This window comes from Pantherophis guttatus, chromosome 7 (assembly GCF_059756535.1).
Source record: "Pantherophis guttatus breed Tessera chromosome 7, ASM5975653v1, whole genome shotgun sequence".
In the NCBI taxonomy this organism is placed as follows: domain Eukaryota; kingdom Metazoa; phylum Chordata; class Lepidosauria; order Squamata; family Colubridae; genus Pantherophis; species Pantherophis guttatus.
In genome coordinates this window covers 74,897,795-74,910,523 of record NC_142069.1, presented here as the reverse complement: position 1 = coordinate 74,910,523, position 12,729 = coordinate 74,897,795, and positions in this window count along the sequence as shown.

The following is a 12,729-nucleotide window of genomic DNA, read 5'->3' as shown; positions in this document are numbered from 1 at the left end:
CATTTTTTCTAATGCTTTGAAAAACCTCTCTGACGATCAGGCAGAGAGGCTTTTTAAAAAATGTTTTGAAAAGCTTCTCTTGCAATCAGGCAATTCATCTGGGATCGTCAGAGACTTTTCAAAGCATTTTTTAAAACCATCTCTTCGGCCAAGAGATTGCAGAAAAAAATGCTTTGAAAAGCCTCTGATGATCCCAGCTGAGCTGCGCGATCATCAGAGGCTTTTTTTTTTTTTTACTTTTAAAAGCATTTTTTCATCGGAAGAGGTTGCAGGAAAAAATGCTTTGAAAAGTAAAAAAAAAAAGCCTCTGATGATTGCGCAGCTCAGCTGGGCATGGTGGGAGGGGCAGGGATTTTTGCTACCGGTTCTCCAAACCACCCGCCACCATCGCTACCGGATTGGGCGATCCGGTCCGAACCGGGAGCATTTCACCCCGATATAAGCACTGGAATCTTGATCACATGACCATGGGAGTTATGCAATGGTCGTAAGTGCAAGGGCCGGTTGTAAGTCACTTTTTTCAGTGCTGCTGTAACCTCAAGCAGTCATTAAATGAACGGTTGTTAAATTGGGGACTACCAACATTAATATATATTAGAGTTTTATGACAGAAAACCTGTTGAATTTTATTTGGCTTGAAAGTAATGAGAGTTCTCCGAAGTTCAAGCTACAAGCAAAATTTCCCCTGCCCATCCATAAATGCAGACAAATAAATCATATTGCTCTGATCAGACATGATCATCTCATAAGTACACTGTTTTTCTTGCAGCATTCCATAGAAACTAATTAATATAATTAGCATTGTTACATTCCAGTGACAACTTCCATTATTATTTCAGGTCAAGATATGCAAATGATGGAAAGTAACTTATGTTAATAATATTGTTTCAGGGAGCACTTGTAATTAAACTTAAATCAGTGTCTGAAAGTGTTTAATGTGATTAAAATAATATTTGACCCAGAGTTTCAGTTTATGTAGAGTTCCAGATGAAACCCCATTTCCTTGAGATTTAATTATGGTGGCATGCATATTCATACTTTTCTGCTCAAATATATTCATAACAAACAATCCACTGAGACAATGTGGGATTATCTTCATGATCAGAGACATTTTTCGTAGTGGCCATTGTAAGAGCAAATTCATAAGACAAAGAACAGCATGGAAACAAACAACTCACAAGACTCAGACCAAACAAAGCATATTTGAGAGACTAATGAAAGTTAATGAAACTTGAGAGCGTAATGAAAAAGAGTTCTCATGTTGCACACATAAGATCTTGCTCTAATGGCTGAGCCATCTTACAAATTGTCAGTCAGAACGGAAATTACACTCCTCCAGTTGTTCCTTAATCAAACTATATCACTGACTGAAAACTCAAGCTCCATATGCAGATGTGTTGGGCCTAGGATTTCCTCCATTCAATTCCCAAACATTGAAATCCTGAAAAGGGCTAATCTTTTGAAGAAAAGAAAAGTTAGGTAAAGGTAAAGGTTCCCCTTGCACATATATGCTAGCCGTTCCCGATTCTAGGGGGTGGTGTTCATTTCCGTTTCAAAGCCGAAGAGCCAGAGCTGTCCAAAGACGTCTCCATGGTCATGTGGCCAGCATGACTAAACACCAAAGACGCACAGAACACTGTTACCTTCCCACCAAAGATGGTCCCTATTTTTCTACTTGCATTTTTTACGTGCTTTCAAACTGCTAGGTTGTCAGAAGCTGGGACAAGTAACAGGAGCTCACCCTGTTATGCGGCACTGGGGATTCAAACTGCTGAACTGCCAACCTTTCGATCAACAAGCTCAGCATCTTAGCCACTGAGCCACTTCATCCCTATAAAGAAAAGTTACTTTAGAGTAAATGACCTAAACAGTGTTTCACAATCTTGGCAGCTTGAAGAATTCTGGGAGTTGAAATCCACCCATCTTCAAGCTGCCAAGGTTGAGGAACATTGCCCTAAAGAATGGCTTCCGCGTTTTCCTGATCCATTATTTAATGTCCCGGGATCAGGCAAACAGAATGGCTGATTTCTATTCCCAGGGAATAATTTATCATGCTATGGGAATAAGCAAAACCAGGCCAGGTGGGTTTTCCATTCCAGTTGAATGGTGCCGTGCTACAGGTGAATAAGTCTTGCACACATACGACATTCAGAGCAATTTGGTTTTGTATGATTAGCCAGCAGTAAGCTAAACCGTTATATCTGAGACAGCAGGCCTGGTTCAGTGCTCTTGGTAATATTCCTATCCATACTCGGCAAATAAAATCTGCTTTGGATCACTTCACTTATTACGTTTTTAACGGAGCATATGTCAACTTAAGCACATATAGCATCTGAAATGTGAATGTAACTACTGAACCTGTAAACATGACTATCAGATAGGAAGCTGTGATTGGATGTTGAGCTCTGTTCTGGCTGATATTTTTATTTTCCATCCATATTCTCCCCCTCTCCACATTTTAATACTGCAATGCTACTGTAACAGATTAGTTATGGATGATTGCCTTGAGTCTATACAGCCTTAGCAGATCTATTTAGTTGACAAATGTGTCTGCAATTATACGGAGAACAAATATCAACTACGAGCCATTTCCTCCTTTCCAGTTTGATTGCTCTTGGATTGCTTTGTATAAAGACCCTCCCCTGTTCAAAATATAAAGATAAGATCAATTGATGATATTATGAGAGTGTAGGCAGCAAAGACAAATTCCTTATGTGTCCAATTACACTTGGCCAATAAAGAATTCTATTCTATTCTGTTCTGTTCTGTTCTGTTCTGTTCTGTTCTGTCCTGTCCTGTCCTGTCCTGTCCTGTCCTGTCCTATTCTATTCTATTCTACTCTACTCTATTCTCTCAGTATTATAGAATCTTGTCGTCTTATATTATGAAAAGAATTTGCTTTCTGCATTTCTTCATCTCCTGATAGCCCTTTCCTACGTGTATATTTCTCCTTCCTGCCCTCTTAGGGGAATAATAACAAGATATACTGCTAGCTCAACTGCTTTTCAGCTTCTTCTCAATAGCCAAGTGCGGAAACGAGCAGAAGTGAAATTTGCAAAGGGTGAAGCAAAAACTGTGTGTGTGTTTTTTTTTAAAGAAAGTAGTGGAGGTGAAGGGATTTTTATTGTTGCCACTTAGGTCAGGGCAGTGATTTTTCACAAGTTGTTCTCAGCATTTCAAGTTGGCAGAAGAAAAGGTCATTTTAGATTGCCTTCAAACTATTTGGAGCATGATCAGAATGGTTGGTCAGGAAGTTCCCTCTGTGTATGGTAAAGATGCTCTGTCTGCTACCATAAATTTCCTCACTGGGAGCTTAATACAGGAAAGAAGGTTCCAGCTGGAAATCAGCACTTCCAGAAATTATTTTGCTTTTAAGTCTTCTTAGAAGACCACAGGAGAATCAAAGGATTTGCCATTAACAGCAACTAGTTTGATGTTGTCCCAAAGGTGCTTTTTCAGGAGGCAACTGGACTCTCTTGTTTTTTTTCTTTTGAAGATGTTTCGCTTCTCATCCAAGAAGCTTCTTCGGAGGAGAAGCAAGACGTCTTCAAAAGAAAAAAATAAGAAAGTCCAGTTCCCTCCTGAAAAAGCACCTTTGGGACAACCATGACCTGGATGAGTGAAAATCTCTACAGATATTTAGCTGTACAATTGGAATGAACACCCTTTGAATGGTGTGGGAGTAGGAATGGATTTACAGACGAAAAGTTGCAGGCTACAGGAACCAGGAGCACTACTCAGGTGACCCCGAGGACACAGATAAACCTCCAAGTGCTTCAACCACCTTCTAAAAGGATGCAGATTACCAGCTGTCTGGAAGGAATATAAATCCTTCCCTTCCCCACTATCCTGTCAGAGCTGAAGAAGCTTCCTGGATGAGAAGTGAAACATCTACAAAAGAAAAAAACAAGAAAGTCCATGTCAGCATTCCAGAAAAACCCCAACTCCAAGTAAAGACGCGGAAACAAGCATTTTCCTAAGTTCTCTTTACTAGAATAGGCAAACTGGCACATCTGGGAAAACTCGAATCTGAAAAGCCCGGGTTTTCCTTCAGGAGGTCAAAGCTCCCAAAACCATCCCCTTTCTCCCCAGTCAATCACATGCTCCAATCAATGTCCGTTCCATCTCGATCCAGCCCCCTGACCACTCCTTCTCCAGATGCTGGATCGCCCTGACCTTGACCGACAGGAAGAATGCTATTATGTCTACTAACAACCCCTCTCCTTAATCCCCACTCCTACTTTCCCACACATGAGAAGGTGGCAGCATGGAAGCTTCCAACCTAATATGGCTTCCAAAGCTGACAGCCCAATTTCCTTCTGAAATGGGACAACCACGACCTGGATGACTGAGAATCTCTACAAACGTTTTAGCTTGATGTTGATACAAATCATGTGACAAAATAAACTTTATTAATTGAGAAAGTAAAAGCTTGTCAACAGTGTATCCTTATTTGTTTCTTATTTGAAAATTACTATTTGCATATAAGTAAATAAACAATCTAGCTGCAAAAATATAGCAAATCGCTGTGGTGAAGTACATCATTGCAAAGCTAAAATATATTAACATACACTCTAGGGGAAAAAATCAGAAAAGAACATATCAATCACAATTTCAAATCAATTAATCATAATAATATTATAAGTATGATATGTAAAACTTAACATTAAGTTATCAGACCATATTAAGTGCTTGTCCTTAAATGATAGGCAGATGAAACAAACCGCTGTGAAGTTCAAGGTTGCTGTAATTTGCCTTTATGATGCTTTTCTTGCATCTTACATTAAATTTAATATAGACCCATGCTATGATATTTTTGTGATAGAATAATGACAGAATATAGTTACTGTTATTCATCAGGGTTATGTCCCACCCTTTTGGTATTCTGTAAAACTAGATCTGATTTTCCCTCTCATGCCTTAAGTTGACATGGATGGAATTAGTTGTTCCATTGTCTAAGTTTTTGTGTAGCGTGACTAGCAACCATTTGGCTTTGTATTGCATTGTGTTTTAATTGTTCCTTATATGTGAGCCACTCAGAATCTGCTTGGAATTGAACTATGCCTTTGTTGAATTAAATCAATCCATCAAAATCAAATTATTACTGTAAACTCTTATAGCAATAGCACTTAGATGTATATACCACTTCACAGTGCTTTTACAGCCCTCTCTAAGCAGTTTACAGAGTCAGTCTATTGCTCCAACAATCTGGGTCATCATGTTACCGACTTCGGAAGGATGGAAGGCTGAGTCAACCTTGAGCAGGGTTCAGCAACCTGCGGCTCTGGAGCCGCATGTAGCTTTTTCATCCCTCTGCTGCGGCTCCCTGTTGCCAGTCGGCTCCACAATTGATAGGGCTTTCAGTTAAGACAGGTAAAGGAAAAAGGATGCCACGCTAGGAGGAGACTCTATGGTGGGGGAACCCAGACTTCCGATCAGCAGAGGAAAAAGAATGCCACGCTAGGAGGAGACTCTATAGTGGGAGAACCGGACTTCCGGTTGGCTCCAGAATTGAATGGGGGGCTTCCGGTTAGGATCTTTGTGGCTCTTTGAGTGTTTAAGGTTGCTGACCCCTGACCTTGAGCCTGGTGAGATTCGATCTGCCAAATTGCAGGCAGCTGGCAGTCAGCAGAAGTTTCCTGCATTTCTGTATTCTAACCACTGCACCACTGTGGCTCTTATGGTTTGAAGTTCCAGTTTCATGCATTTCCTATCATTGTTATGTGTCTTAATGGAAAAAAACACACACACCATGCTACAAGTTCATCTTTGTCTTCTTTGCTAGCTGAAAAAACATTTTTTCCCTCATATTAGCATCCAATAAACAATTGTTATTAAACAAAGTAATTGTATATATCAGCCAGTAGATGTTTTGCCATGTGAGTTGGGCCCTAAAGTTGTGAATGTTGGAGAGAATATTCTGGAGCTTAAAAACAGATTTTTGCCATTTTTATGCTTGCTGTGGCTCCCATTTATGGATACCAGCAGATGTATAAATAGTTTTGATATTATTTTTTTAATATTAAATGTACTTACTTTCAATATTTTCCATCAGCAAAACACAATGATGCCATTAAAGAAAGGAGCTACAACTATGCTTTGTTAAATTAAAGACAAAATTAGTCTATTTTTGGTTCAGTAATAAAGTAAAATAAAAATTAAAAGTATTTTACAATGAAATGAAATTATCCTTGCTATTCGTTTAAAGTATAAATCGCTGCCATCTGCAGATATTTGCATCATTTAGAATACCTTATTACAATAACAGTTCCTTAGAGTAGGCAGCATTGCTACTAATTTGCAGTAACAGAATTTGGAAGAAAAAAAATGGTTTTCAAAATCCAATTAAGCCTGAAGTGCTATTGGATGAAACAAGTGGAACAAATTGAATCATTTAATATTACTGCCCAAGATATACAGTAATTCTATTCTTCTCCTTCATTTTTTCAAGATCATTGTTTGATACATAACTATGGACTAGAGTTGAGGATACCTTGTCATATCAACAAAAGCCTGATTCAAAAGAGGTTTCCTCTCCCCTTCTACAAGAAAGTGTTGGTCACTAACATACCAACAAAAGTAACCGGATTCTTCTGTAACAGACTTTTTTTACCAGTCAAATGTTGGTAGAACATAACACTGGTTTGAGGACTCTACATTTTTTACCGTATTGTTTACTCCCCCCGCCCTAAAAGAGGGTGAAAATTTGGGTGCATCTTATACACCGAATGTAGCCAAAAATGTGAGGCATGGAGGTGGTGATGGTTTGTGGCAATCCCTGCACAGCTGATTGGGGATATTCCAGGAGGCTGATCCACCCACCAATCAGCTGCTTGTGCTGAAATCAGGCTGCAATAATGTGCTGAAGCTGATCTGGCTGCTTGCTATTTGTTGCAAGGACTCAGAGTTTGCAGCAGCAATCACATCCAGAAAGCACACACAAGTAACTGATTCAGCAAGATTCAATAACTTCTCTTTATATATAATATAACACATGAAGTAAATATACAATACCAAAAGCAGGTTTTCCAACATGGTAGTAAATACAAGCAAAACACAAGGAGTTTCAGTTTCAGTTTTGAGCAGCAGACTAGTTTAGAACTCAGCACAGATTCAGAGCTGCAGAGCTAAACCATGCCCAGGATCCTTGCTGTCTCCTTCCTTGTTGCTCACACAGCAAATATTGTTTCAGTTTCCAAACAGCCCTCAACTGTCTCACACACTGACAGGACGTTAGCTAGATGAATAACGATGGATGCTGGTAGGCAGAGGCAGATTTTTTTTTTCTTATTTTCCTCTCCAAAAACTAAGGTGTGTCTTATACTTTGGAGCATCTTATACTCTGAAAAATATAGTACCTGGTTTCCAGGTTCAGTTTGAGATACTGGTTTTGACCTAAGGAGCACTTCATGGCTTAGGATCCAGATATCTTTAGGAAGACCTTCTCCAGCCAGCCAATAATAGGAAGAAACTATTACAAATCTCACATTCTGGTCATTTCAGGAGACTAAGGGAAGAAGACACAATGGAACTGCCTTCCTGCAGAGATCAGGCTGTGTCGTGAAGATCAAGCTGTTTCAGAGGACGTTCCCCTGCTTTAATAGGATGTGATATGATGTTGCCACCGTTTGATTGTGTCTTCTTTCTGGTAAATGTTGTTATATGTTTCTGTTTGTTTTATATTGCATTTTTTCTATATGAGCTGCTGAAAATAATTTTGATCTGCAGGACAGAAATACGTTAAACAAACAAGCAACAAACAAACAAACAAACAAACAAACAAACATCAACCAGGATAACCCAAATTCAAAACCACTCACAGATGTTTCCTGAGGGTATAAATGCTGTTATCGCACAAGGTAAAATATTTGCCTATATTGCATAATTTCTATGCTATAGAGATGGCTGGAGAATTGTTTGGACTCTTAACTATTAGAGTAAAATATCTTTTGGAATTTAGAGATTGTCAGTATTGATTTCTTTTCTACCTTTTCTAAATGCCTCAATGCAATTTTTAGAGATCTTCTTAATGTTTGTTCCACTGCAGTCTCTGCTGGTTTTGTCCTGTGCATGCTTAATGTTTTATTGCAAAGCTTATCAATACATGATATAACAAGGGATTTTGTTTCTCAGCTGATTTATGACAGAGCCAGACATTGATCTGGCCTGAGAGGGAGTAACTGGTCATCCTATACTGTGTTTCCCCAAAAATACAACCTACCCCAAAAGTAAGTCCTAGCTTGATTTTTACATGTGTGCCCAATATAAGCCCTACTCCCAAAATAAGCCCTAATTAAGACCCCACCCACTCCAGGATGCACGGTGAAATTTAAGATAGGGTGAGGATGGGGGGATGGAGCTGCCCTATTACATACCTTCAGACAGTTAAAGCCAGGCCTCGCACACCCCGACACCTGCCTTGCCGGCCCATTTCTTCTGCGGCCAGCAAGGTTGGCAAGGCTTTCCTGAAGGCCTCTACAGCCGATAACAGAGCTCTGGATTCTGCAGAAGAAATCGGCCAGCAAGGCCTCTGGCAGCGAAAAGGAGGCCAGGGCTGATGTGCGCAAGTAAGGTGAATCAGTGGACAACATTCCCCTCAAAAGATAAGACCTGGTGCCTTTTTTGGTGGCAAAAAAAATATAAGACAGGGGCTTATTTTCAGGGGAACATGGTAGTTCCTGTGCTTATGTGAAAACAATACCTTAGGTTTCCAGGTTGTTGAAGCAGCATCTTAACTATCACCATATTGCCAGTTGCAGTTTTTAGATTAATGTAATGTAATTTTAGATTTGTAATGTATAGATATAAGATGTGTGTGTGTGTGTGTGTGTGTGTGTGTGTGTGTCTGTGTGTCTGTGTCTGTGTCTGTGTCTGTGTCTGTGTGTATGGAGTGTGTATACACACAGGCACACAAAAGTTTTGGGCTTTTTAATCTTTTTTATTTTTATGTGTTGTTCTCTACAATATATAAAATGGATTGGGCAAACGTTTTTCTGCATATGAATTATCTTCCTGATACCTGGATCTGAAATTGAACGATATTAATGAAGCATTATATCTACCCTCACTTGTTCCTACTTGTAATAAAAGCGGAACGTAAAATACAAATGAAAAGAAGACTGTATACAAAGAAAAGCGTTCTGTTGAAAAGGTGCATTCAGTTTCATTCTTCTTCCTGGCAGATAGTCTGTTTTAATAATGCAGGCAAATGAAACATTAGTTCCAAGAGACTTTGTCTTCCTAGTTATAAAAGACAAATGAATTGTATTATATCACTTGATTCTTTTTCTTCTTCTTCAGCTTTTCCATTTTTATGAAACATAACTTGATGAAGGTATGTAAAGCAGCTCTGGTGGGTAATTCATTTTGTCAAATTATAGCATCTTTGAAACAAGGAACTCAATATTATAATTATCTTTTAAATCTGCAGCAAAGCTTTCCATTCATTAATTGTGTGACGCTGCCTTTGCTGATAAGATACATAATAATGTTAATACATTGATATTCCTTGAGGGAAGATTTAATAAAGACATATTTGTTGCATGCATATAGCAATAGAGCTTAACCAATTAAACTGAAATCAACTTATTTTACTCTTTTTTAAAAAAATAGTCCAAATCTTGCAATCACCATTTTTTTGTGAGATATTGCAAGAGACCACTGAAATCTTATGCCTGATGTTGCAAGATTTCTGGATTTTGATAAAACGAGATCTTCTAAAATCTCAGTGTCATATTGCCAGTCTTGCAAGATTTCAGATTATTAATCTGAATGGGATGGGAGGCCCAATGTGGCCTGAAGAAGTTGCCAAACCTTGTAGATTTTTTTTTTTTAATTTGATTTTTATGCCGTCCTTCTCCGGAGACTCAGGGTGGCTTAAAATGCGTTAAGCAATAGATTACTGTCAGATGTAAATTTGCTTTGGTAAATTTGTTTCTTTTTGAAATCAAATTTCAAAATAAATTAATCCAAACAAAGAAAGACTATTGTACACTAAAGCTCTCCAGTGCAGGAACATTAAGATAACAGAAAATAGAAGTGACATCTTAAGTATAATATTCTAGGCCCTATTACTGCTGACATCTATGTTTTTAATGGTAACTGAAGGCATTTTTTAAAAAATTAACTAATCTTCTAAACCCACTGGCTCTTCAGGGGCCTGCAGGTAAAATCTGATAAACAAATGAGTGAATAAATCAATAAATATGATGCCTTTCAGTATGGATCTAGTCAAATATGATTTAGACTTTTTGAAAATATTGTTTTCTAGGAATATAAACTAAGTATTCATCAACAGACTATAGGAAACAGTTAAACATGCATTTATATCTCTGACAGATTTTTACCTCATCTATCATACAGATGCTCAAGGAAGTACTCAAGGAAGTAAACAGAGCCTTCTCCCATTTTTTTTCCTCACAATTGTGTGAAATGGACTGGCTGAGGAAGAGTAACTGGTCCAAAGTTACCCAACTAAATTCTGTAGCAGAGGATTGATTGAACCTGGATCTTCATCACCTTAGGTACCATGTTGATTTTTCCTCCATCTTGCTCAGGAATTACTCCAAGCATAAACTAAAAGTTTTTCTTAGAGTTTTCTGGAGAACCTGATGATTGAATCTGGGCTGTTTTTACATAAACAGCAGTTTACCCAGAATGCTGTTCAACTAATTAATTCCAGCCATTAGACTGTTTTGCTGAACCCTTGTTATGCTCTGGGCTGTATTCCCTTATTAATGCATTTTAGTTTTCTCTATAACAAGTATAAGGCACAGAAAGCTATGAGCGCAGGGGTGCTGCTACTCCTACCCACTGTGGGATTGATCACTTCTGTTATTATGTTAAGTGTGTCATCTGAATGCATGACATCCTGGGTATTTATCAGTGCACTATATTACCTATCTCTTCTAACTGGTGAAATGCAGGTAACAGTATTGTGGTTATGTAGCAGATGCTAGATTAGAGAACCTAGCTTGCATAGAATAAGTTTACTTAATGTAAAACTGGACTTTGGTTGAGTTTGTGGTATACTGGCCAAAATATATAAAACTGATAGGAAGTGTTTTTGCTATTTCAAGGGCTGCTGTATAGAGCACAGTACAACTAAGCTGTTAAACTAAATTATGTCTCTATCTTCCTAAAAAAGCATTATGTGAAGTCTTAATGCAGAGGTTCCCAAACCCCCAGGCCGCAGCCCACTACTGGACCACAGTCTATTCAGAATTGGGCTGTGCAAATGGCCAGTTGGAGCGCACATACTCAGCTCAACTTGCCACCTGGCGGGCATTTGCATGCATGTGCACTGGCCTACCACTCATGCAAGGGCTGCATGTGTGTGTGCCAGATGTGTCCCCTCCAACTGGTCCGCCAAGCCGCAAAGGTTGGGGAGCATTGTCTTAATACACCAAAGCCATGATGTGTGGCAGATGTTAATATCAGGTCATTTTGTGGTGCTTGTGGGTGAAAATGAACAGAAGAGTCCATGGGTTGGGGATTCTTGCTTGCTGCAGGCCAAAGGATGGTGATAAAAGAAGATCCCAAGATGGCTTATATTAAAATGGCTTAATTGGTCACATACAGTATAGACATACTTTGTTTCTTAGACAGATATATAAAAAATAGCAGATGTAAATGGATATACTGCAGAAAGACTCTTTTATTTGAAAGTATAATGTTAACTATATAAATCTGCCTAAGGGATGCGAGGATTTAAATATATGTATTTTGGGAAAGCTTGGAAAAGAAGATGGTGTTATTTCTGTTCCATAAATGTGTCAAACATGAGACATTAATTATTAAACAATCTACCCAATTATGAAAAGTATATAAAAATAATAAATCGAAAATGAGTTTTACCTATCTTCCCCCAAAAGTTTTCCTTTACTTACAGTGTCACTCATCTTGACCTCTTAATATTTATAAATAATATTACTTCTTTGAATGGTATTGCATTATTCCTGGCTTAGTAATATTTTACTATTTGGCTTACCATTTATTACTTATTATAGTTATCGTTTACCCAATTTATATGGCTGTCCATCCATCTGAAAAAGTTTGGATGGCAACCAAACAAAAAGGAAGCATTAGAATTAATCAAAACCCAACTGAAATCTTATCAAGACTCAGTCAACACAAAACCATTAGAAATCTAAGCTCCCAACCAGAAAACTGCCCATTTTGCCTGGAGAAAGACTCAGATCTTCAGGGACTTCTTAAAGGCAAATAGTGTAGGGGCTGTCTAGATTTCAGTAGGGATGGTTTTTTTTACTGTATGCACAGTATTCACTTTGTGTTTTGATAAAAAGAAGAAAAACGATTTTACCTCCAATAACAATTTGCACATAAATATTGTGAGTCTAAGATCTCAGGAGACACTAGTTTCAAAAAGTTGGACAGTGTACTTCAAAAAAAAAAAAAACTTAATTATCTTAATTATACTTTGACCAATAGTATAGTTCAAAGCAGTTATATGAGATTTTCTGATATAATTCAAACAGAAAATTCAGAATAACAGAATATTATTCTGTTATAATAGTAAGAGCCTTAATATTATAAATATTATATAAAAAGGCGTAGCAGACTAAAGCACTGTTAAGTAACACCAGCTGTTTGCAATTACTGCAAGTTCAAATCTCACCAGGCTCAAGGTTGACTCAGCCTTCCATCCTTTCGAAGGTAGGTAAAATGGGGACCCGGATTGTGGGGGCAATAAACTGACTTTGTATAAAA